The sequence below is a fragment of the Lutra lutra genome, chromosome 5 (assembly GCF_902655055.1).
Source record: "Lutra lutra chromosome 5, mLutLut1.2, whole genome shotgun sequence".
NCBI lineage: Eukaryota > Metazoa > Chordata > Mammalia > Carnivora > Mustelidae > Lutra > Lutra lutra.
Window position 1 is genome coordinate 99,749,330 of NC_062282.1, and position 27,539 is coordinate 99,776,868.

Sequence of the window (27,539 nt, forward strand, 5' to 3'; positions counted from 1 at the left end):
GATTATCATGGAAAGGACAGATAATAATTCAGGCTGGAGGAAAATTTTCACACCCCCATAGCTGAGATGATTTCTTCAAGGCAGGTGGTTTTCAATTGTTATGAATAGCCTCATGTTTATAAGGCTTTGTTACATTTTTTAATTAACCCCAACAAATTGCTTTAGAACAACATTGTTATTTCCAGCAGACCCCTCCCACTAGGAACCAGTCCAAGCATATCTAATATTTGTTATTTTTGCTTCTTCAAAGCATAGTGCTAAGCTTCCTACTACTGTTACAAATCTTCGGTTGTCAAGGGCTGGCAGAGCCCAGGACAAGCGGGGGTGAGAGATGTCTCCTGACTCTTCTGTTACAGGTCACAGTATGGAAGGAGGGGGCAGGACTGTGAGCACAGCTCAGTTGTGTAGCTGATAAAACCTTGGTGAAATCTTTGTGGTCTGATTTGGGTTAGAAAAAGGTATGACCTGGTTTCCATGTCTCCAAAATTTTCAAACCAACAGTGTCAGTACTCTCTCAGTCAGCCCAGGATTCCCGAGAGCCATACTACTGAAGGAGGTAGACAGGAAAATAATTTCTGTACTCCTTTTACTCACTGAGCCTATTTCCATCCTCTGGGACCCAAACAGAACAAGACAAAGCCCTCTGCAACATGACAGCCTTGTATAGGGTTGAAGATATCTTTCAAACACATTGCTTCTAAGATTTCCTTACTCCAGCACATGAGCAACTCCTCAGAAAAATGTGATTTTCAGTCTCAGTGGGACAAATTTTGTTATTGTCTCACTTTCAGTGTGCTGCCCATTTTAAGGTATGGTAACAGAGGTGTGCACGGTGTGACTATCATCTTCCTCATCAGCGACCGTTATTCACAGGAAATACAAGTAGTGCAGAGAAAGGCCTCTGTAAGGGATAGGAGAGAAAGCTATCATCTCTGGTGTTTACTGTAAGCAGATGGTGTGAAGTGCTTAATAAACATTAGACCATAGCAGGAGATGGAAATAAGAGGGCATTTCTGCTCAACTACTGGGGCTCACTCTAGAGATAAGAAGTTCGACTAAAATCATCCATTCCAGGTATCCCTGTAAAGGGTCTCTTTCATTTAAAAGCTTACAAAGGTGGGGCACCTGGGTCACTCAGTCAGTTGAACATCTGACTCTTGGTTTTGGCTCAGGCTGTGATCTAATGTTTCGAGAGATGGGCCTGCGTGAGAGGCTCCGTGCTCAGTGGGGGGTCTGCTTGAGGTTCTCTCCCTCTGCCCCTCCCCCCAATTTGCTCTCATGCTCTCTCTCTCTGAAATAAATAAATAAATCTTTTTTTTAAAGTTTACAAAGATGAAAAAGGTGATTAATTGAAGTGACTAGTCCTACACTATGAAAAAAAGAAGTGAAAGTAGTTTTGCTCAAGAGTTGTTTACAAAGCATAACTATGTCTAACAGTAAAGTAACAAGTAATTCAGCTGTGATGTTAACTTCAAATCCCTTTTCACTGGGGAATCGCCAGACACTTTCCCCATGGGTGAAAAAGGAGGCAGCCTGTGTCCTAAGGCTTTCTTCATCCTCGGTCTGCATCTCCCACCCATTCTCTTCCAGACCACACAGCTCTGGATCTGGGTCACAGTGGCTTTGATCACACAATTATTGAGAACTCACAAGCATTCTGTTTTCCACTGCTTCAGGTTTATGACTTAAGTACAACCTTCAGGAAACGTAGTTCTGAGGACGTTTGGGTTCCTCTAATGATCCCTCCACCACAGCTGCCCTCTGTGATCAGCAGGCTCACCCTGGCTCTGAGCGGCAGCCCTGGGGATGGCTTTAAGTGGAAAGAGAGGAGGCTGCTGGGTCAATCTTTTCCAAATCAAGGGCATTCATTTAGAAGTTTGCAGGTGATCCCGGGAGGAAAAATCAATGCCAGCAGATTTTCTTCTAAAATGTATTTCATATTAAATACTCGTGAAAAATAACAAGTGTATTATATAGTTATTCCTGGTATAATGTGATAACCAATCTTTTGGAAGTGGCCTGTCATACCCAAGAATGTTAAGAAATAACCAATGTAAGAGCATGTGACTTAATCTTGACAGCACTAACCAAGCAAACAGTGCACTGACCTATGTCATTGGGGTGACTTGTCATACAAATTTAACATACACATTTGTAAGATGTAATCCTTAGGAAGACTTTTAATACCAAGAAAAAGGAAACGTGGTTAACACTGGCTTGTGAAATTAAAAATTTGGTTTCCTTACCCAAAGAGTAGTCAAGGGAGGTAGGCAGTGGCAGCCTTGGGTCACTTTCCTGGCGATCCAGGCCTTTCTAGCTTTCTGCTCAGTTGTCTTTAGCACGTTGCCTGATGGTCACCAGATGAAGCTTGTCTTATATGTTCACATAAGCAGCGAGTAGAAACGAGACAAAGTGTGGTGCCAGTAAGTTTTTCTTCTTGTATCTGTTGTATTACCTGAAAATAAAATCCTTCTTAAAATCCTCTTAACAGATATGACCCATATATCTCATTGATGAAGACTGGATCCCATGGCCACCACTAGCTGCCAGGGAGATTGGGATAGTGGGTATCTGACAAAAGGGAAGGATTATTATATCTGGTTTAAGGGAATCGAGATCTATAGAGTGGAGCTAAGCACACTGTCTCCCCCAAGCAGGAAGATTCAGGGATGGAAGCCCATGGAGTGAAGTCAGTGGTCGAGCACTATGATCTTCGTACACTGAGCACATGTACCACAAAAACCACTTCCCATGGATCAGATTCTGAGAAAATGAAGTCTTAAATGAAAATCCAGGTCTCGTTTTTAAATTCTCCCTTTTAAAAAAGATTTTATTTTATTTCTTTATTTTGTAGAGAGACAGAGAGAGAGAGAAAGACAGTGGGAGGCAGAGAGAGAGAGAGAGAACCCGAAGCAGATTCTTTGCTGAGTGCAGAGCCCAACAGAGGGCTCAATCTCACTACTTCAAGATCAGGACCCGAGCCAAGACTAAGAGTTGGATGATTAACTGACCAAGCCACCCAGGCAGCCCTCTTAAACTCTTTCTGAATTAAATCAACACAAACCTCAGAATTCTATGAAGGAAAAATAAATAACTGTGGATGTAGATTTTTAAAAAATTGGGACTGCTGTATACAATATGAGGTAATTAATAGTCTTTAGAGAAAACGACGTTAAGAGTGTTAAAAAGCAGGGGTGCCTGGGTGGCTCAGGGGGTTAAGCCTCTACCTTCAGCTCAGGTCATGATCTCAGGGTCCTGGGATCAAGCCCTGCATTGGGCTCTCTGCTCAGTGGGGAGCCTCCTTCCTCCTCTCTCTCTGCCTACTTGTGATCTCTGTCTCTGTCAAATAAATAAATAAAACCTTAAAAAAAAGTGTTAAAAAGCAAAATTTCAATGGAGTACATTTAAAGATCAAAATAGCTTTATTCAACAATTCATGAATTGGGCAGCACCCCATCTAGCAAATAGAAGTCTGCTGAGTTATAGAAAAAGAGCTTTTAAAGGCGTTGAAAGGGGGAAAGGAAATTAGCAAACAACACAGTGTTTCATTCTTTTTTTATGGCTGAGTAATAGTCCTGTGTGTGTGTGTGTGTGTGTGTCTGTGCGCGCGCGCGTGTGTGTGTCTGTGTGTGTATAACCTCTTTATCCACTTATCTATTGATGGATACTTGGGTTCTTTCTATATCTTGGCTATTATAAATAATGTTGCAGTAAATGTAAAGACTCATGTGTGTTTTTGAATTAGTGTTTTTATTTTCTTTGGGTAGATACTCTGTAGTGGAACTGCTAGATCGCTTAAGATCTTGCCATTTGTGACAACAGAGATGGACCTAGAGGGTATTATTCTAAGTGAAATAACTCAGAGAAAGATGAGTAACATATGATTTCACTTACATGTGGACTCTAAAAAAACATGAAAGAAACAAAAGAAACAAACAAAAAAACCAGAAACAAATTCATAAATACACAGAACTGTTGGTTGCCAGAGGGGAGGGAGATAGGGGTATGGGTAAAATAGATGAAGAGGATGAAGAGGTACAACTCCCAGTCATTCAATAAATAAGTCACAGAGATGAGAAGTACAACACAAGGAATATGGTCAATAATATTATAATAATGACATATGGGCAGTGAGTAATATATAGAATTGTCAAATCACTGTACTGTACACCTGAAAGTAATATAACATTGTATGTCCATTATACTTCAATAATAATGATAAAAAATTAATTAAAAATAAATGAATGCATTGTTTCAGGCAAGATCACCCTCATAAGGGGAACAGAGAGGGTGTATCAGGTGGGCTGACTATGTTATTAGGGCTGACCAGGTAGTTTCAGGTTGACCGGGTAACAGTTATACCCTGGAAGAGGCTGAAGCTGCAATTAGGTTGATATCAAGCCTGGGGTTTGCTAACATGGGACTTAGTACCGGTGACTCCATTTTGGACCTAATGTTTCCTTTTTAACAAGAATATCAGACTGTCACTAAATATGGGGGTGCTGCCTGTCATTTCTTCTCTGGAGTGTAGCTTTGAAAACAGAATTTCTCCTGTTAAGCTAAAAGCAAGCAAACAAAAAGCATATAGACCTGATGCTTTACATGAGGGAAATATATGCCAACGTTTTCTACACTACACAAATATTTAATTAAAACACACTTATGTTTAAAAAGCTGATGATGTTCACATCATTATTTATAACAAGAAATTTTATTTGCAAGAGATGGTATTAGTTAATGGCATTAGGAGTAAGTTCTGGAGCCAGGCAAACCTGGATTCATATTCTGATCAAGATTTGGTCAAGATTTGGTGTCTTCCCTGCAAAATGGGAATAATAACAGCACTGACGTCATCGATTGCTGTGCGTCTTAAAGGAACCAGTGCATGTTTAATACTTGGCATATTTCCAAGCATGTAAGTAAGCTCTCAAATATTACCCACCTCAATGTTTTTCTTACTTTTGTTCTGAATAAAAGAAAAACATTTGGACCTAATTTGTCAATTATAACAATTTATTTATGCAATCATGTTTATTGTGATATAATCACAAGAGACACGCATTGTAACTTGTGACCTCTCCCTGTTGGCATTCTGCCAAAAAAACCCCTATAATTTACAAAAAATATTCTGTGGTATGTTTTGATAACAACTTTCTACTTAGACAGTGAGTTAAGATTCTGTGTATCAGACCCTACCTAATGGAGTCATTGGTATTTCTTAGGTGGTGTGAGCCGATTCCCCTGGACCACTGTGTCCCTGGCTGCAGGATCTCCCATTTGCTGTGAACTGTCTGTACTGTAGGCTCTGGATGCAGCAAATTTGGGCTCTCTGGGAGAAGTGCTGAGTCATGCTGGCTTTTCTTTCTCAGACCCTCCAAGTCTCTTCCAAGAAATCTCTTGGCCTGCATGTCCTCATCATCTTTGTTGTTCAACAGCTCCTTTTTTGGACCCGAGTATAAAAATGAGACTATACTATTATCCAGCCCACATCATTCCATTTTGCCTTCAAGAAAATCATGAGACCCTTTGTCAAATACTTTGTTAAATCCATGCATAACATATTTGCCTAGACTAGCGGTCTGGCAAAGGCACTGAGGTTAGTTAGGTTGAAGGCTTGTTTGTATTATTGTGTTCTCTCCCCAGTTAGAGCCAACATGATAGAAACCATGTTTGTTTTGGTCATAACACTGGAGACAAACAAGTAATTTTTGAATAACTTACAGATTGAGAAACTGAACTTATCTGACTGATAACTGTTACATGCTCCCATGTCTGTCCTTTCATTATTGTGTTCTAGAAAAATGCCCATAATCAATGTGAAAGACACTGTTACCTTGTGGAGCCCAATACTGAATTCTCCAGCCTAGCACTACCTTGCTAGTATCATGCTTCAAGGAGGATCCACACATTTGTGACATGTCTGACCACAGCCATCATCCTTTCTGTAAGGCTTAATCTAAGCAAAGCTAAAACCAAGCACAAATAAAGTTACCTTGAAATCAACTGGGGCTGAGTAGTACATTTGTATAAGCTCATCTAAGAAAAATGGGTTGTTTTAACTTTTTTTTAACTCCAGGCTCTAATATCTCTGATATGGTTGAGGCAGTATCAAATAAAACTTCTACTTGTTCCTCTGGGGAAAGTGTTTTCAAAATAAATTCTTTACCAAGCATGAAGCAAAGGGAACGTAGATTCTGGAAACAAATGTTACTGGAATGAATGTTGTTTTTTGGCTTACTCAGTCATCCAGATAACCTCTTCACCCAAAGGACTTTGTCGCAGGACTGACTTTACATTAGTGACTGGCCAACGCCAGGGTAGCCAATAATTGCCACTGGCATTTCCATTCTTCTCACATATTGAGAAACGCGATTAAAAGCAAAGAATAAGTGGTGCCTGGGTGGATCAGTGGGTTAGGCCTCTGCCTTCAGCTCAGGTCATGATCTCAGGGTCCTGGGATAGAGCCCCACATGGGGGGGGGTGTCTTCTGCTCAGCAGGGGGCCTGACACCCCCTCCCCCTCTGCCTGCTTCTCTGCCTACTTGTGATCTCTCTTGCTCTGTCAAATAAATAAATAAAAATCTTTTAAAAGAACAAAGAAGCAAAGAATAAAAATTCCAGATGTCTAATCTGAGTATGGAGAAGAAAGGGGAATTTGTACTCCTGAGAGGCATCATGTGTGACCCAGGGCTGCTGCCAAAATGTCGAGGGGAGACTGCTTCCCAAAAACAACTAAGGCTATTGCCCAGGACAGAGGCTGTAGCAACGGAAATGGAAGTTTGGTGCAGGTAAGAGACTTCCTCAAGGTCAACAGTGATATATTACACAACCATGAAATTGTACCATTCAGATCTCCTGCTATGGGAGACTGATGTCCCTAGCTGCTGCCCCTCTGGACCCACTTCTACACTCATGTCAAGGCCATGCTTACTCCTACCTGTTCCCAGCCACTAGGACAGGGGTACTAAGGCAAGTTTACTCTAGGAGATGCAGAACTCATCTAAGGATAACTACGTGTCAAGGATTCTCCATTGGGTTAAAACTTTAGTCTGAGACTCTTTTTACCCAGTTTTCCCTTGTTCTCTCTCCTTTTACAGGTATCAGACCTCTACTGCAGTCTGAAAGCTCTCCTCGCCTTTTCTGTTCTCCTGACTCCAAGAAATCTTTTGCACATCTAATCCCATCTTGACATCTCCTCTCTCGCAGACCCAGACTAATGTATGTAGTATTCCTTTGTCCAACCAACTGAATATTGTGACAAAAAAGATCATACATAGAGACTGTCTTGATCAGGGTGAGAAGAGAAACCAAATATATTTCTATCCCCTACACAAGCCAGGAGTAAGAGTTTTTTCTTTTCCCATTGGGCATCATAAAATACTTATGTCTTCTACAACTTATTTGTAAGCTAAGGACATAATACTATATTAGGAGTTGACAATACTTTTAGCCATTTGGGATATTGGAAAGGAAAAAAAAAAAAAAAGAGAGACACTCACCGGTATTGCAAGGTATATGTGCTCAATAAATATCTGCTCCCCAAAACAAACCAGTGTGTCCTTTCTTTTGTCCTGGGCAATGTTTCCCACTAACCTATAGAAGTTGGCTGGGTGACAACAGAGAGGAGAGGGGGCATCAGGTATTTTTGTCTTGCAGTTTTCCCATAACTGAGAAGTAAATAACCAGTAGCTGCTTGTCACTGGGTCTGTGACTATTTGTATGACTGTTTTTTTTTTAAAGATGTATTTATTTTAGTGAGAGATAGAACATGAGCAAGGGGAGGGGCAGAAGAGGAAGGGGAGAGAGAGAAGCAGACTCTCTGCTGAGCACAGAGCCTCACATGGGGCTCGATCTCACAAATACTGAGATCGTCATTCAGACGCTTAACTGGCTGAGCCATCCAGGTGCCCTGACTGTTCCTTTTATTTTTTTCTTTTAATAAATCCTGAATATTTTTTTTCCTTTTAATAAATCCTGAATTGTTTTCCAGGAGCAGAAGATAATATTGAAGTCTCTACATAAAGATTGTGAAGGCGCTAGTTGACAAAAGTTTAAAAAAAAAAAAAAACACCTCAATAAAAAGTGCTGAATTTTATAATACATTTACATTGTAAAACCCACAATGTGAAAAACAAGTCCAAAATCAGTGCTTAAAAAATAACTGCAATAGTTCAGTTCTCTTTTTAAAAATGAAACTGAGCATCTTATTTGGGGCTGTTTTTTATTTGTATTAGATGATTGCAAGTAAACATTCTGAATGATAGAAAAAGAGTTGCAATAACATTAAAATTTATTTTCAGCCTTTTTGTATTGACTCATTAGTCATACCCTTCACTGAAACACAATTTACAAGCTCATATCCATTTGTTTGTGAGCACATTATGAATATAAAGATGCTTTATTAATTTGGTAATTATGAGCCATTATTTGCCTATAGAGGACCAATTAGGCAAGAAAAATTACTCCTTCTCTCTCTCCCTCAGTCCATCTCTGTATCTCTCTCTCTGACAGACAGTGAGAGACTGACTAAGCTTGGGGGAGCATAAAAGAATTAAACTTATCACATTGTATTCAAACTGGTAGAAGACTTTAGACATGATCTGGCCCGGAACTCTTAACCTAGAGGCCATAAATATGTAGGGAATCAATGACTTGGCTTCATGGGAACAATTATGGTGGGGTCCTGATGATCCTGTTAGATGGGCCTGGAAGTGGAGAACAGTCCAATTGCACTTCTCTGGGATGAGGTGGATTCAGCAGCTCCCAGAGCTCTCAAAGGCAGGAGTATGTAATGTAGGCAGACCAAAGAAAGGAGCAATGGACAGTTCCTGATAAACTCACCTATCCATGAGCATATGTCCTCATAAACTACGGAAGTAAATTATCCCAAGATATAATAATCCTATCATCCTGAAAGGTCAGCACCCTGGGAGTACATGTGTATAACAAAGAACAAGAAGTCAAAGATGGGGAGAATTGAGGTCTTATGAAAAGAAGCAGAAAAATCAACAAATATTGGTTCGGGAGGGTAGGCGAGGGTTTGGGTTTTTTAAGATATGGCATTCAAGGTGTGGACAGAATATCCAGGTTTAGGTGATCTAAAAGCAGCTGGAAACACAGAAGTAAAGAAGTAAAGGGAAATGTTCCCTATTACTATAGCAAAATTCCTTCTCCATGAGGTTTTCTTTCATTTGGTGTCTTCCTGGCCACCACAGCACTTAGACCCAGGAATGTCCTGCATCCTCCTTTACGCACAGTAGCATGCTGAGCTGGCTTGTAACAGATGAAGAGAGTCATTTGCTAGCCTTTCCCAACTTTGCCTTCAGTGACTTTACCTTGGTAGCTTGAAGTTGGCAATCATGGGAATATTTACATCATAGAAATCAGCCAATGCTATAAATCAAGGCCCCTCCTCCCCCACCATGGGTTGTTAAACTTTCACCAGCATTTATGAATCACTGCCTAAGAATGAAATAGGGATAGGAAGTATGTGGGGCCTTAAATAGGATGGTTAGGGAAGACCTTAGTATGGGAGTAGCATTTGGGGCAAAGAAGAGCTTTCCTGTTACAGAAAACAGCAAATGCAAAGCACCTGATACAGGAATGTGCTTATTCAAGGGACAGCAAAAAAAGGCTAACCTGGCTGAAGCAGAATGAGGGAAGGAGAGAGTAGTCAGATGGATTAAGAATCCAGGATTAAGTCAGAGATGAAAGATGAGGGGAGAGGCAAATCATGAAAGAGCTTTTAAATAATCATAAAGAATTTGACTTTTACTTTGAAAAGAATGGTGAGCCAATTGAGAGAATAAAGCAGTGAAATGACCTGAGTAGCTCTTACTCTTTTTTTTTTTTTATTTGACAGAGAGAAATCACAAATAGAGAGGCAGGCAGAGAGAGAGAGAGAGAGAGAGGGAAGCAGGCTCCCTGCTGAGCAGAGAGCCCGACGCGGGACTCGATCCCAGGACCCCGAGATCATGACCTGAGCCGAAGGCAGCGGCTTAACCCACTGAGCCACCCAGGCACCCAGCTCTTACTCTTTAAAGGGATTTATCCTTTTTAAAGTGATGCTTTATGAAAAATAGACAGCAAGGGGTCAAGGTGACTGCAGGAAGACCAGTTAAGAGGATATTGCAACAACCCAGATGAAATGTGCTGGTGACCAGGACCAGAAGGCTAGTGGTAGAGATGGAAGAAGTGGTCATGCTCTGGATGGATGTGGTAGAACTGTAATTAGCAAGCAAATTTCAGCTCAGTGAGACTCCTCTCTTTCTTTCTTTGTTTCCCTCTCTTTCAGAAAGACTTTCTAATAGATTTTTTACTCCCCAATGAAGTATGAACCTTTCTGTGCCTGGAGGTAATCAGGAAGAAGCCTGAGAGCCACTCATCATTGATACTGTAGAAGACTTGCCTATGTTGGGAAGAAACACCTACTGGCCTCTAATATTCTACAGTGTCATAGGGTTCGGCTACACAAGAAAATGTTTCTGCTTAAATGCGGTAACTGAGTTAAGGCTAAGAGAACAAATAGAGTTGGATGTTATCTATTTTTTAAAATAAATGTATTTATTTGACAGGCGGAGATTACAAGTAGGCAGAGAGGCAGGCAGAGAGAGAGGAGGAAGCAGGTTCCCTGCTGAGCAGAGAGCTCAATGTGGGGCTCGATCCCAGGACCCTGGAATCATGACCCGAGCCAAAGGCAGAGGCTTTAACCCACTGAGCCACCCAGGCCCCCATTGTTGGATGTTATCTATTAAAATGACTTCATTTCTGTGAGTGGTTTTCATATATATATTATATATACATAACATATAAAAATAGTACATAATACTTAATAAACATATTACTATATATTACTATATAATTATAAATATTAAACTTGAGGGGGGCCTAATATAATTGTATGTGTGTGTACATTCTGTGAAACTGGCATATCACCTCAAAGTGAAGGTAAAATGGGATGGGGGTGGTTTAGTGTGTGTGTCACTCTCCGTGGTGCTGAAATACCAATGGTCAAGGGATAATCTCTCAACTGGCTGACTCATCGTCCCTGGAGGTAAGGCTACAGGGCTTGAGCAATCACATGAAGCAGAGATGGGGTGAGGTGGGGGGGGGGGGGGGTGTCAGAGAATAAGTAAAGACAAGATGTCTGAGGTTTCAGGATATTACAGTCAGAAAGGATTTCAGGGAATATCTAGTCCAACCCCTTAATTTTGCAACTAAGGAAACAAAGAATAACCCCATTTGTCCTAAGTACACAGAAATCCAAGAACCACTGTAATCTGGGATGGTATTAAAATGAGAGTGGGCTAGTCCTATGGGATTGCTCTTAACATTTCTGACAGAGTGTTCTACCAGTTGAATTCTCTATCATGCGACCTCATTAACCGTTCCAGTAAAAAAGCTTGCTCAAGAACATGTTTTGATTTGTGCATGAATTTTCCTGTTCAGCGAGTTTACACTTGGCACCCCCAGCCTGGACTTTATAGCAGCAATGGAACTGCTGGTTGGTGTCACCACAGCTTCCCAGGCCTCTGCAAATAACCACTACTTTTTATTAATTTTACTGATTTATTAATTCTACTTCTAACTGATGTCTCATGAATGATTAGGACTTGAATAAACTTGGTATACATTTACATGTTATTTTTGTCCTTGTGTGGCTGATTTTATGCTCAATGAGGCTGTTGATCAGCCATTTGGTAGAAAAAAATTAACAAGGTTACAGGATAGGAAAAAGAACAAAGGGATAAAGCACCTAGTGACCGGTCACAAAGATGTTCAGTAAATTAGAGCTTGTGTTCTGATTTATTTAATTTTTACAAAAGAAAAAAAAGGACAAGAGTCTGCTGAGGTAGATAATCACACTGATTAAGGTGGTCTGAGTTTCCTTGCCTGCATTATCTAGGTAGACATAGACGTGCCTTAAGATTTATATATGCAAGGAAGCTACATCTTCATTTTAAAACTTTGTTAAATTCTAATTAAGTCTGTATTTTTTAAACTAGGATGACAGACATTAATAACTACTGAACTAGTGAATTGCAAAATGCCACTGACTCCTGATCTGTAAATAGGACAAAGCCATCTGTGCAGTGGAGAGCATGGAAGTTCCTGCCTCACGCTCCCAGAGGCTCATTGTAACCTTGGGTCACAGATGGAGGCAGCTCAGCTGCCCTGAGCACCAACTTCATCTGGCCTCAGGGCCCCAGAGCCCAGAGCAGGTGTGGGCCACATGCTTAGTATCCCCAGGGGTGATGAAGAGCAGCCTTGAGACCCATGCTGCAAACAAAAGCCAGTAAAGAGGACTTTTCTAAGCTGTTTCAGCCTGAGTCAGAAAGGCAGGTCTCCAAGAGGAGGCAAAATCCAGCCTCCTTTACTTAAGCACCCCCTACCTTACCTAGGTCCAATAGCACTTCAGAAGGCATCTAACTCCAAGCCTGAGTCCCAAGGTTTTCACCAATATGCTATTTAAAGTCTACACAAGTGTCCGCTGAAACCAGAACGGCATGGCTAGAGAACTGTCTGGATTGCCAGTCTTCCTCTACAACCCTCACCACAAAAACTGGCCACTCAATCTTTATGAAGAAGGTTTTCCTCTAAAAAAATACATTTACCATTCCTACCCTGCCTTTCTCCCATACTAGGTCTCTTATTTTTCTTCTCAATTTTCTTTTTCACTAGAGTGAATGTATTAGTCCCTCCCTGGCTGTAAGAAAGTAATTCCTTCTTACAAGTGTATTGTAACAAAAGAAGATGTACTGACAAGGGCAGGGCCTCCGTCTTACATTTTGCAAGCCAAAGAGAATCTTGTGAACTATGGTTTACCTTGGAGAACTCTTGTTTGGATGTGGGGTTTAGAATGAAGCTAAGGGAGGACCCCTGCCCAGGTCTTCAGATTTCCCTGGCTCACATGTTTCTGACAGTGGGGAGGTTTGCATGGGGTGAGGGACAGAGACTAAATAAATGGCTAGAGGGAAGAAGTCCTGAAGGGCTGAGACGTGTTCCTGTAGGAGCCTCAGGAGGCCATTGTGCAGGGCCTGATCCTGCACTACAGGCTGAAGAGGGCTGAACTGCTGGTAATTAAAGCAGGATCTATAGTTTCTGGGCATGCCTGGTGGGGGAGGGGCTGGGTTTCTGGCCTTGGATAAGCTGCAGGAAAGCCAGTGGCAGCTCCACTGAGCTCACAGCTCCACCACTCCCAGCAGGGCCTGTTGCTGGGCAGTTTTCAGCAGAGGAGTCTTTGCAAACCTGCTCTTCAAGAATGGAGGATTGTCTTTTCAAAAGAAATCCATGGAGAATAGAAGTAATCTTTATGGGAAGTTAACTATAGGTTAGGCATTGTTCTAAGCACATTTAATTCTCAAATAGACACATTTTTCATTGATGATAATGATACAAAGATTAGATAATTTACTTAAGGTCTACAGTTAGCACAAAACACAAATTTAGTTCACTGAATCCTGAGCTTGTATTTTCAAGGCCCAGGCTATTTTACAGAGGTTGCAAGCAGGCATCCTACGAAGCTGGATCTACCCTTCAAATGGCCGGGTCCCCATGCGACTTTAGAACACAGAAATGTCCAGTAAAATTCAGAATGTCTGAATTTCTTGAAAAAAAAAAAAAAAGATAAGATCTGCCAGCACTGGCCCAATTTTTGCAAGGAAACAATGAACGGGTGCTCAGCAACTGCTGCCCCTTCAAGAGAAAGAATCTCTAGCTTCCCTGGAGATTTTTAATTTTTTAATTTATTTTTCAGTTTATACTGCTCCCTCTTGCCTAAGTCATGGCCCATTTCATTCACTTATGGAATGTTCCTGGGCCTTGTTGGCATTTTGAGATTGTGGTACTGCTTCTTTTTTTTTTTTTTTTTAAGATTTTATTTATTTATTTGACAGACAGAGATCACAAGTAGGCAGAGAGGCAGACAGAGGGGGAGGGGGAAGCAGGCTCCCTGCTGAGCAGAAAGCCCAATGTGGGACTGATCCCAGGACCCTGGGATCATGACCTGAGCCAAAGGCAGAGGCTTTAACCCACTGAACCACCCAGGTGCCCGTGGCACTGCTTCTTTAATGCAAAATAGAGTAAGACATCCATGAAGAGTAAGAACCGGAATAAATGAACGAGTTGGTGAGACCCACCTACACAAGCAGCAAGTGTCCTCACACTCAGTTACACACTCAAAGAGCAAAAGCTCCTCGCTGAAGCCAGTTTATTCCGGGTCTCATTTCCAAACTCTCAGATAAACAGAGAAAAGCTGGCTCAGGGTAGGGGGAGGGAAGCACGGAAATTTCAAGAAGCATTGTAGTCCAAGACAAACAACTTTCCTTGTCTGCTTTTAACAGATTGTTTTTCATCAAGCTTTCCTATAGCTCTGCTTTATCATCCCTGCCTGAGCTTCCAGCTGGACAGAATCCGAAAGCTAAAAGCCTGCAACCTGCAGAGAAGGAGGGCATTTGGCTGCCACTACGGCTGTATGGTCACGCCAGCCTGCTTGCTTCTGGGTAATCAGGTGGGGAATTTCATCTGAGTCTAGAGTTTCCTGCTGTATCAGTCTCTCCCGGCTCCTGCTGAGTTCAGATTCACGTATCCACACTGGCAATCCTGCCTTGAAAAGGCTGAGGTCACTTTGGACAAGAGGGTACAATTCATTTATTGGTTTTCTTTAACCAGAGCATCAGCCACTCTGATCAAGGCAAGAACCATCAATGTTCATGTCATGGTCCAGTTTTTTAAGTCCTTGGGGGTAAGCAAAGAATGACCTCACATCAAACACTTGGAAACAAATGACCCCCATGGTGAGGCCACAAGACTCCTAAGGGCTTTATCCTAGAATGTGTCTTCTATGCTAAGAATGACAGTTAAACTTGAATTACTGACAACAGGGGTGATTAGGCTTTTCCTAATGAACTAGGGCAGCTGGCATTTCCACACTTTCAGAAGATTCTGGCCCTATGTGTATGTGTTCTTGTCTGTTTCTTCCAGACTAGCTCTTAGAGGATTCTTGACTAAAATATCTCTTGCCTAAATCGAAACCTCACAGGTTCCTTGACTCCAGTTCTGAGTGGAGGCAATGTAGCAGGTCCATGAAAGCAGGGTGTAGACTTACCAGTGTTCCAGCCCTGCCACCTGCTAGCTGGGTAGGCCTACTAGTTGCCTAACCTCTCTGAACTACAGCCTCCTCATTCAAGAAATGCATGATGACCATACCTCCCAAGGTTGGAATGAAAATTCTGTGAAAAAAATACAGCTTATGGGGGATGCCTGGGTGGCTTAGTTAAACCTCAGCCTTTGGCTTGAGTCATGATCCCAGGGTTCTGCAATCGAGCCCCAAGTCTGGCTCCCTGCTCAGCAGGGACTCTGCTTCTCCCCCTGCCTCTCCTCCCCTTGTTCTCTCTCTCAAGTGAATGAATAAAATCTTTAAAAAAATTTAAAAAAAAAGAAAAAATACAGCTTATGATACGTGGCATGTAGGAAGTATTTAATAAAGGGTCTTGCTCTTTCTATCTCCTGCCCTCCTCTCATTTCATCTCTTCCCATCCCCCTTTCTCATGATCAGTATGATTTCTTCTGACAAGAGCATTCTTTCCATCCTTCACCCCACACTTGCCTGTCTCCCAATTCCTCTCCCTCAGATCATCGCCTTCCCTGGCCTTCCAGACTAGATCAGGTTTCCAGGCTGAACTCTTTGAAACACCTTTTATTTCTTCTTTGTAGCACTTCCTGCTATTTGTGAGATAATGGCACTAAATGTCTCTCTCTCCCACTACATTAAGGACTAACAGCAAGATTCAACTGTTTTGCCAGTTTTTGTACCAAATATCTGGCACTTAGTAGACTCTCAATAAATACTCTTTGAATGATTAATAAATGATATAACTCAGCTTGAACTTTCTTTCGGTTATATAATAAATGTATACTTAACAGTTATGTGTTCAGAGATCATTATAACCACACACAAAAATTAAACCAAAATAGATCAAAGATCTAAATGTAAGAGTTAAAACTATAAAACTCCCAGGAGAAAACACAAGGGTAAATCTTCATGACCATGAATCTGGCAATGGAATCTTATGAAACATCAAAAACACACTCAACAGAAGAAAAAATAGATTAATTGGATGTCATCAAAACTAAAAATTTTTGTGCTTCTAAGTACTCTAGCAAGAAAATGAAAAAAAGACAACCCACAGCCTGGGAGAAAATACTCACAAAACATATATCTGATAATGGACTTGTATATAGAATACACAAAGTCTTCTTACAACTCACTAATAAAAAGCTAAAAAACCCAGTTAGAAAATGGACAAAGGATTTGAACAAATATTTCTCCAAAGAAGGTATACAAATGGTCTTGAATTGGGGCAACTGGGTGGCTCAGTGGGTTAAAGCCTCTGCCTTCAGCTCAGGTCATGATCTCAGGGTCCTGGGATGGAGCCCAGCATCAGGCTCTCCGCTCAGCAAGGAGCCTGCTTCCTCCTCTCTTTCTGCCTGCCTCTCTGCCTACTTGTGATCTCTCTCTCTCTCTCTCTGTCAAATAAATAAATAAATAAATCTTAAAACAAAACAAAACAAAACAAAAACAAATGGCCTTGAAGCACAGAAAAAGAAATTCAATATCCTTAGCCATGGGGGAAATTTTTTTTTTAATTTAAAATCAATTAATTAACATATAGTATAGTATCATTTTCAGAGATAGAGATTAGTGATTCATCAGTTGTGTATAACACCCCGTGCTCATTATATCATGTGCCCTCCTTCATGCCCATCACCCAGTTACTCCATCCCCCTACCAACCTCCCGTCCAGCAACCCCCAGTTTGTTTCCTATAGCTAGGGGTCTCTTATGGTTTGCCTCCCTCTGATTTTGTCTTAATTGATTTTTCCATCCCTTCCCTATGTTCATCTGCTTTGTTTCTTAAATCCCATGTAAGTGTGAGATCATATGATATTTTTCTTCCTCTGACTGACTTATTTTGCTTAGCATAATACCCCCTAGTTCCATCCACATTATTGCAAATGGCAAGATTTCATTCTTTTTGATGGTTGAGTAATATTCTATCACACACACACACACACACACACACACACACACACACACAATCTTCTTTATCATTGGGGAAATTTAAATCAAAACCACAATAAGATACTACTTAACATCCACCAGGATGGCTAGAATAAAAAAATAACAATTGTTGGCAAGGATATGGAGAAGTCATATGCAGAAAATAGGAGTATAAAATGAAGCAGCCACTTTGAAAAAACAGTCTGATGGTTCCTCAAAATAGAGTTACCATTTGACCAGCAATTCCACTCCTAGCTATACACTGAAGAGAAATGAATGTATGTATCTACACAAAGACTTGCTTGTAAACATTTATAACAGCATTATCCATAACAGAAAATAATCCAAATGTCCATCACTTAATGAATGAATAAAATATGATACAGTCCCACAATGGAATATTATTTAGCTATAAAAGGGAATGAAATACTGATACATGCTACAACATGGATGAACCTTGAAAATATTCTAATTGAATTATATCAATTATAATTGAAAGAAATCAAACACCAAGGACCACATATTTTATGGTTCTAATTATATGAAATGTTCAGCATAGGCAAATCTACAGAGACAGAAAGTAGATGAGTGGTTGCCTGGGGGTTAAAAGCTAAAGAGTACAGGGTTTCTTTTGTTTCTTTTTTTTTTTTTTTAAGATTTTATTTATGTAGTGGACAGAGAGAGAGAGAAAAAGAGAGAGCCCGTGCACAAGCAGGGGGAGAGGCAGAGGGAGAAGCAGGGAGCCTGATGCAAGGCTCGAACCCAGGACCCTGGGATCATGACCTGAGCCGAAGGCAGATGCTTAACTGACTGAGCCACCCAGGCACCCGAGTACAGTGTTTCTAAAATTAATTATGGTGATGGTTTCACAACTCTGTGGATATACTAAAAATGAAATATACACTAAAAATTGAATTGTATACTGTAAATGGGTGAATGTATGGCATATGCATTACATTCCAAAGATATAAAAAAAGGAGAAAGATCATTATAGGTCCATGAATTGTTAGATATTAAGAGAAGTGTGTGACTCTTTCCCACAAGGAGTTAACACACCAGTTTCGACAGTGTGTATGAAACAATAAGCAATACCGAGTGGGCTAAAATGAAATGCTACCTTGACGACAAGTATTGCAGTCCTGACAAGGCACACAGTCTGGGGAGATGGGAAATCGGTCTTAGGACGTATTTTAAACTCTAAAGGCAGAAACTATGTTCTGTGACGTTTGGTGGTGACACTAATTATTTTCCAGTACTGTTGTCTGATTTTTCTCGTGGTTTAGTCACTTCTGCACAGTGAGATTGGCTGTTTCATCTTTGTTTTCCCCTTTGCTGCAAGCACGAGCCTGACACCCAGCTTGGGGTGATGGGGTTGTGACTGGGGATGGAGCCAGAGTCAGGATTTAGAGCTTCCTGTCTGAGCTGACCTGTCTCTTTTAATCATGCCTGTGTCACCAAGGGTTTCCTTTTTGCAAAAGGCTTTCCCATGTTTTCATTTGTTAGCCTACCCCACAGCCCAGGAAGGCAGAAGAGCGTGCTAACATTACTCTCTCCAGAACCAGGTGGAGAATAGGAAGAGCAGGGAGGCTGGTCTTACTTCAAGGTCACGCAGGAGGCAAGCACCTGGCTGATCAGGGATTAGCATAGATGTTACTGTCCTGCTAAGCCCACAGGGTCACACTGTTTATTTCTGCAATAGATTTATAGCCATTTAAGGGGGGAAAAATCAGTCTGAATGAATCTTTATTTCAGGACTAAAATAAGTGTGTGTGTGTATGTGTGTGTGTGTGTGTGTGTGTGTGTGTGTTTGAGGGAGGGGAGCAGGTCACATCTTTAAGAGGGAAAACATGCAAAAATAAAGTTACCAAAAAAATTGGTTTTGATCCCCTATGTCCCTGAGCCCCCTCTAACAACTTCATCCCCCAAATGGTGAAGATTACCTTAAGCCAGCCTCAATGCTCCTTTGGTGAGTTTGTTCTTTTTAATATATTGTTTAACGTATTTGTTCATTTAGGCCATGACTCATTGCTTTTCTGGATTCTATTTTTAGCTGTTGCTTCTCAGTTGGATTTTTCCACATATCAGATGTTCAGCTATGTGTCTGAGGGGACAGTCTGTCCTGGGGATGAAAAACTGACCATATAGTTTTATTATTTGTAAATTGTAAAAGGTGGTAAAAAGGTCTTTCATCTCCCCTGAAACTTGTTAACATTGAGGGGTCATCCTGCAGAGAATATATGACAAGATGCAAATTGTTTGAGGTCTATATGAGATATAATTCTGAGACACCCAGAAGAAGATGGCGGCCACCTGTATGTTACTGCCTGATACTTGAGCATCTGACTCTTGACTCCCTCCTTAGAAAGGCATCTGGTAGTGACATGAATAGGAACAGATCACTCCAATATGCTGATATGGCAGAATTATGGGTTTGTGAAAAGCTAAGAAGACTTTAGGGAGAAGCAGTGGCTTTGAATAAGGATGGAGAGTGGTCAGGATAATGGTTCAAGAGAAGGGCAATCGTGCCTGAGAAGGCAGAGAAGGAACTTTAAAAGGGAATCTCAGGACAGACAGATTATGATGGATATCAACCAAGATGGTAGACCACATGGTTGCCCAGAAAAAAACATTTGTTACCCTTCATTTTTTTTCCTGAGTTTATATCTGATATATGCATATATTTATAGGTAAATGCATAGAAAACTTCTGGAATGATATATACCAAACGGATAACAAATTCTGGAGAGGATAAATTGGGGGTTGGGGGAAGTGGCACAGTTGCCTTCTACTCTACCTCTATTATTTTTTTCCAATAACAAAAAGTATTCATATAAACCTTATGCAATTAAAGAAAAAGACAAAGGGGAGAGTGTGTAAGTGTGTAAGACTATGTGTGCTCATTGTTAAAAAATAAAGTTAGAAGCATGTAACTAGGGGCACCTGGGTGGCTCAGTGGGTTAAGCTGCTGCCTTCGGCTCAGGTCATGATATCAGGGTCCTGGGATCGAGCCCCGCATCGGGCTCTCTGCTCGGTGGGGAGCCTGCTTCTTCCTCTCTCTCTGCCTGCCTCTCTGCCTACTTGTGATCTCTCTCTGTCAAATAAATAAATAAAATCTTTAAAAAAAAAAAAAGAAGCATGTAACTAGGAGAAAACAAAAACTATCTGTAATCCTGCCACTCAGCGATAACCACACTAGAGGAACATTTCTCACCCAAACCCACAACAATGGGTTTGGAGTCCAGGCATAAAAAGTATCCACTGGTAGAGAAAAGGGGTGTCACACCAACAGGGCCAGCAGGGAGAAGCAAGACATAAGCAGCTCGTAAAGTAGTGGGGCTGGGGCCAGAGATGAGAGATGAGGGGAAAGAGGGACTTAGGGATACAGATAATATAGTCAGACATTTGTCCTCAGTCCTTTTTTTTTTTTTTTAATTCTGTGCCCATAAAAAATGTCATCAGCAAGAAATCAGGAGTTATAGTTGGATCTTGCCCAAATTGGAGGCTGGGATTATACAGAGTTAACACTACCATGCAGAGAGCTTACCTAGGCCTGTAGTGGAAATGGGGTTGCGGGGAACTTCCAAAGAGAGGGGCCAGTAGGCTTACAGGCCAGTCTTAGATAGGAAAGACAGGCCTAGGACTGAAAGAAGAATGACTCTGAAAGAGTCTAGAAGAGGGGCACTGGGGTGGCTTAGTTGGTTCAGCATCTGACTCTTGATTTCAACTTGGGTCATGATCTCAGGGCTGTGAGATCAAGCTCCAAGACAGGCTCTGTGCTGGGTCTGCTTAAGAAGTTCTTTCCCTCTCCCTCATCCTTCACCCCTGCTTACATGCTCTCTCTCTCTCTCTCTCTCTCAAAAACAAAAAACAAAAGACAAAAAACAAAACCTAGAAGAGTCAAGAAGCAATGGGGATGCTAGTGGCATTGGGAGGGCCCTCTGTTGTATGACCTTTTCACACACTGCAGGAGGCTGGGCACCCCTGACTTTCTGTCACTGAAGAAGATGACCCAAATACCACTACCCATCCACACATCTCTATGGCCTCAGTACACAGTCTTATCTGGAAAGCACTCCAGCTAAAGGAGTCTAGGGAGGCTATAACCTCCCAATTCTCTCCTGCTGCAGGGAAGTTAAACTGTGGCTTCCAGATGACTCTGGGCCACAGAGAATGGGGCAGACTGGAGAGGTTCTATGTAACAAGAGAAACAGGGGAAAGGCATGAAACCCAGAAGCATAGTTGGTAGGAGAGAAACATCTCCCACTTCAACCTCTGATGGAGAAAGCTAAAGACCTCCTACCAGGAGCCACAGGGGAAGACCATGAGAAAGGTTCTGTTTTATACCACCAGTTACGAAACAAGGCATCCAACACAGTGTTTGGCCTAGGACTTTAGCTTTGGATGTTGTGCATTTTTTAAGGAAGCTGTAGAAAGGCAGTTGTTGGATCTGCAGTGAACACTGAAAGAAATGTGCTCTTAATCTATCACAGCAGTAAACGCCTCTTGAGAAAGAGACTGTCACATCAATAAGACGTGAAACGCCTCTATCTTGCCGTCTCTCCATATTTAACTACTCAGAGGGAAAGAAAACTTTCATATTTAGATAGGATTATAGATAGTAATCATGCAAAAAACATTGGTTCTATTTTTAGATTCATATTTGTAGGCTTTTCCATAACTGGACAACAATGCTGTATTTGCAATGTAGAATCAAAATCAGTTCCTCATTTTAAGTGAGAAAAGGCACTGCATTTCCGGGTTTGCTCACATCCATTTCCCAGAAGTAAATCAATTGCTTGAAAATATATAGGTATGCTCTCCCTCCCCACCCCAGTGCTGTCCTACATAAAACTGCTCAAAGAACAAAAACCCAGCTTAAAACATTTTTCTCCCAATTTGTGAGACATAAAACAGTAAAGCCTAACATGGCAGAGTGCAAATGCAGGGCCTTCAAAGAACCAACAGATATTCTGGCCCTTGGCAGCTTCCAAGTCTAACTGGAAGGGAGCCCCCAACCTCTTCTAGTCTTTTGTAGAGAAACTGAGGCAGATCAGCAAGGGTATCTGACGAGGGCTTATTTTCTCCATTCTTTGGGTCCCCATCAGCTCTAGATGTAGCCTTACATCAGCAGCCCAGAGAGACCCAATGACAGCAGCAGAGACCATTTTATGAATGGTCATCTCATGCCAACCATCACACTTTACACACATTGTCTCATTTAATCATCACAACACCTCAGAGATGGGGATCCCACCCATTTCACAGATGAGAAAAGTGAGACACTGGTAGGGAAATGGCGAACAGCAACCCATGGAAGTCCTTAGAATGCCCACCTTCCAGCAGTTTCTGGCTGTGGGAACACAAAGACAAGAGAACTCCCCCTGGGATACCAGGGCAAGAGGAAGGGATAAATGCAGGACCTGCATCAGGTTCTGATGCCATGGGCCCCCAGGGTGACTCCCCTATGTGGCATCAAGCACTGACATTTTCAATATTCTCCCGCAGGCAGGCTTGCCCTGCAGTTTTGGCTGTCGCTGCAGCTGACCATCACGCAAGCTTACTGGGCAAACAGAAACGGGCTAGTCCCCTAAGCCTGTCCCTTCTCTCCTTCGCTTTCCGCGTCTTCTCCCTATTGGGAGCAGCTGGGCTTAGTGAGCTGGAACCCACGCAGATCAATACCGTGTGCGGACAAAGACATGGTTAGCAGGGGACAAGTGCCCACTGTGGATACATCCAGGAGGTCAATCATGGTCTAGAGGTTAAGTAGATTTTTTTGTCTACTGTCAGGAGGTCCATCTTATTGGAACATGGGATATTTTCCTGCCTTGCTCACTCAATGGAGCTTCAGAGAAGGGAAACAACATGTTATTTGAACATTAGTAATGATGCTTTGTAAGCAGTGTTTGCATAAAAAATAAAAATTCCATCTATCAATATATACATACAACATAAATATAACATGTATACATTTGAAGTTTTGGACAATATGTTTTCTGATAACACTGTATGTGAAACAGTTTTCAAAAATTTGATGTAGGGACGCCTGGGTGGCTCAGTTGGTTAAGCAGCTGCCTTCGGCTCAGGTCACGATCCCCAGCGTCCTGGGATCGAGTCCCACATCGGGCTCCTTGTTCTGTGGGGAGCCTGCTTCTCCCTCTGCCTCTGTCTGCCACTCTGTCTGCCTGTGCTCGCTCTCTCTCTCTCTCTCTCTGACAAATAAATAAAAAAATCTTTAAAAAAAAAATTTGATGTAGTTTTCATTGTGCTGTAAGGTACCCAGATGCCAAATTCTTTTGCAAAATGAAAAATACAGGGGAAACGTAGTATTTGCCTGCATGTTTGCAACATCAGTTTTTGTCTTTTGCTTTTTTGTCATCTTTTTCTTAAATGAAGGCATGGCACTGTTGCAATTCATAATAACTTAGGCAAACTTAAATTCCCCTTCCTGGTGTTGCTACCCCTTCCCCACACAGAAGGGCCCTTCCACAGTGGTAAGCAGAGGTGAAGGTCTAAACCGCATATGCCATCTTCTCTCCAGACAGTGCCTCTTTGTCTGAACTGTGCTGGAAGGCATGGTTCTCTGCTCAAGCTAAAACATTTTTGTGGTTCTTTAAAAGCCATGAAAAAAACAAGGAGACATGCTCAGTAGGAAGGAGAGAAGGAGGAAGGAGAACGAATACATTTTTTTTTCCTGCCAGAAAATTTCTAGCAATGCCTCTCCTTAAAATTAGATGCATCTCACCAAATTGGGCTCAGGCCATTCATACAAAAATAATAGCTCTATGATAGACCATGGATTCTGTCTCCCCTGAAAGACACTACATTTTCCATAACACTCCTGCACAAATACAAATGCACAGAGGGTCCTTTTGTCAGAAGGCTAGCCACTCAGATAACACTGCCCTGCTAATCAGGGCTTCTTACCTATGTTCCTAACAGAGAGGGAGGAATCCTACTGCCAAAGTCATCCCTAGGCCCTGAAACTCAAGACTCAAAACTTCTTTTTGCTAAAGAAGCAAAAAGCCAACAAATAATGACGATCCCTAACTATTTGGAAAGATGGAACTATGTGGCTACCCCAGGACTACAGACCTTTAATCCAAACACCCCCGTAAGCTAGAAGGCTGGAGTCAGGGAGACTGTACAAGACACTGGCCCTTGAAAGGAGCCCACAGATCTGAACTCCTCGCCGAGCCGTTCAACAAGTGCGGTGTGAAGCCTAAATGCTGAAGCAGCCTGAGCAATGCTGGGGGAGGCGAGCAGAACTCACACCGCTGAGACAGATTTCTTTAGGCCACTGTTACCTTTCTGGGGCATGGCTGACCAGAGAAGGACCAGGATCTCTTTACCTTGTTATACTGGCCTTTCGCTGGATGAACATAAAACAGCTTATTAAATAAACTACAAGACTCTTTAGACACGTTTAAAGGGTGTCAGTCCCATCAGCTCTAGGAGACACGGAGTGCTCAAGACACAAAGCAGTGATGGAAAAGCTGGTGAAATCAAAATTCCTGCCAGGTTGTCTTAGCAGGCATTGAAAAGTCCACACAGAGCATCTCCCTCTCTGGTCCAGTGCCTGTTTGCATATGGTCAAGGACCCAAGAGCCCACCCCCCACCCTGTCACCGAGTGCAGGCTTCACTTTTCTCAAGAGAAGAAATTCGCAGCCTGTGAAACTGACATCAACAATTTTCTGCCCTGAAGGGCATTTTAAGAAATTATTTACCTGAAATCCATCCTTATCCTCACTATACATGAGTTCCTAAACAGTTGCCAGGAACAGCTCTTTTCACTGTTGTCATGGAAGACAACAAAGAGAATCCCCGCCTCAGACAAGCCAAGGCCTGCACGCTCCCAGGAAGGGAAGCGAGTCATCAAATCACATAAAAAGGGGATGTGTTGCTTGTTTTCCTATAACTGTGTTTATGTGTTTTCCTATAATTGTTTTTTTTAAATTCAGGATGATTTGTATTATTTTCATTGAATGTAATAGATTCTTTAGCCCATCTTTACCTTTATGTGACCTTGGATTTTATGGTACGATAACTATGTCCATTACAGTCGAGTTGGATACAAATCAACTCGGGAATAACCTGGATGACAGCAGGGCAGTGAGAGGCAGATAAACAAGGCAGGCTGCTGTTAGGAGGTGGGGGTGGGGAGCTCCCCAGGGAGTTAAGGCCTGGGGTGGGGACAACCTTGCGAGAGCTGGTGGGCTGGGATGAGAGCTGAGTCATCATCCTCTTGCTGATGTTTCCATCTGGGTTCCAGGCCCTCGCCTGGAAATACAAAATGTGATCCCGTCCCTGATCCAATCATACTTTGCTTGCGCCCCGATTTCCCTGTATTAATAACTGCTTCCACTTCTTGAAAATTGGCTCTGTGCCATGCAATGTGTCTGTGCCAGAGAGGCGTTGACTACCTCATTGAACTCTCACCAGATATGTTTATCCCCTTTTACAAATGTGGCACCTGGGATGCCTGGGTGGCTCAGCTGGTTAAGTGTCTGCCTTCAGCTCAGGCCATGATCCCAGAGTTCTGGGATCAAGTCTGCATGGGGCTCCTTGCTCAGGGAGAGCCTGACTCTCCTTCTGCCTCTCCCCCTGCTCATGCTGTGTGAACTTGCGCGCACTCTCTCTCTGACAAGTAACTAAATAAATAAAATCTTAAAAAAAAAATACAAATGAGCTGCCTGAGGAATGGAAATTGAATGCTTTGCTCAAGAAGTGGTGGGGACAAGAATGAACGCCGGATGCTCGGGTGAAGCGGAATACTGGGGTTTTTCTTTTTTTCTTTCTTATCTAACATTCTTTTTCTTCCCCAAGGCATTGCCTTCACCCTCAGCCCTCTCAACGGTAAATTTTCAAAGCTGGTGTTTAAATTCTCACTGAAAGAAATGACAAGGAACTGCCCCGAGCTTCAGTTTCTACATTTATGTCAACATCTGGGGGTCAGGCGTCTGGCCTGGCAGCTGAGGCTGGATGTTGGGAAGAGGGCACAGGGACTTTTAGATATTGCCCATGTTTGAGCTGCTCAGCGATGCTGAGATGCGTTGAAATGAGGGGCATTTAGAAGAGCCTGAGGTCTGGGGCTAGTGGGGGGGGTGGTCTTCAGAGGAGAGCTGCCTCTGAGTTTTCAGACACCAGCCAAAGAATCCATTTCCTCCCACAAGCATGACTTTTAAAGGCACATTTTAGATGCGGCTTCTGAGGGCCTATTTTTATCACTGTCCAGTTATTGATGAACTGAAATGTCTTTTATTTTCCATTGATGAGGTCATCATTTGCTATTTATTTTAGGGAGAGAAGATGTTGTGAGAACAAAACTTCACTGCTGCACCCACAAAACAGAAAAGGAACAATTATAAAGCTCTTTGATTTACCCCCTGTGAGACTCTTAACTAATAAAGATAGTTGCAAGTCTTCTTTTGTTTTTTTTGTTTTTTTTTTTTTTGGTAGGACTTCTCAATAACAAAGATCTCAGATTTGAAAAACGGAAGTTCATCATGTACACCTGCTGTGTGGAGATTTACATTTTGCAATTTTGTTGCTCAGCATCAGGGCTATGTGAGCTGCTATAATTATGTCGTCCTGCCCTGTATCCTCCAGAGGGCAAGGACTTCTGCCCAGAGGGACTGACAGCCATATTCACAAGTTCAGGCCCTGTTACTGCTCTGCTCCTGATAGACAGAGTCGCCCAGTAACTTCCTAAGTCCTATTCTGGCCCCTGCCATCTCTGGGGGCAATGGCGGCTGCCAATCATCACAGCAATTCAGAAAGATGGTTTGGGATCCAGCTGGACTTCTCTTGCTGGTGTTTCTAGTAGCTGTCTGCGAAGCTGACAGTGACCATTTTCCCCTTCCCAGGAGAAACTGAATGAATGACCCAGAAAACAGAGGTCCATTTTTCAAGGATCAAGATCCTGTGCTTATTACAATGTGTGTAACCCTTCATGTTAATATCGCTACCAGAAACAAAGGTCTTAAAGCCAATACTGGTAAGAGGAACTCAAGATGAAATGTTGCCCAAAGGAAAGGCACAGAGGGCATGACTTCTAGGCCCATAAGCCAGATTTGAATTCTGGCATTAAAAAAATGTAGGTTTTCTGTAGGTGGTGATTAATTATACTTTAATTTTCAACCTCAGTTTTGAATAGGTAAGACAGTCACATGGGTCAAAGCTTTCAAAGATAGAGAGTGAAAAGTCTCCCACCCACCCTGTGTCATAGCTACTCAGTTTTCTTCTTGTTCATCCTTCCAGAGATAATTTATACATACAAATACACACCTATTCACACATTTCGCCACAAATAGTAGCCTATTGTGCTCAGCACCCTGCTTTTCTTCATTTTACAAATAGATATTGGAGCTCTTTTGATATCAGTACATAAACAGCCTTTTCTTTTTCGTGGCCACATAGTATTCCACTCAGTGACCATAATTTTTTTTTTTTTAAACATTGTCTTCTAATGCGCTGGTCAA

The 27,539-nt window shown here is 42.0% G+C and overlaps 1 long non-coding RNA gene across 2 annotated transcripts in view; it reads right to left on the bottom strand.

Annotated features, from left to right (window-relative positions):
• LOC125100721 (uncharacterized) overlaps positions 1–27,539 on the bottom strand; it is a 126,042-nt gene that overhangs the window by 65,852 nt on the left and 32,651 nt on the right. For both annotated transcript variants that reach the window (XR_007127631.1, XR_007127630.1), the window contains one exon: positions 2,247–2,455. This is a non-coding gene — a long non-coding RNA (uncharacterized LOC125100721). The remainder of the gene's footprint in view (positions 1–2,246; positions 2,456–27,539) is intronic.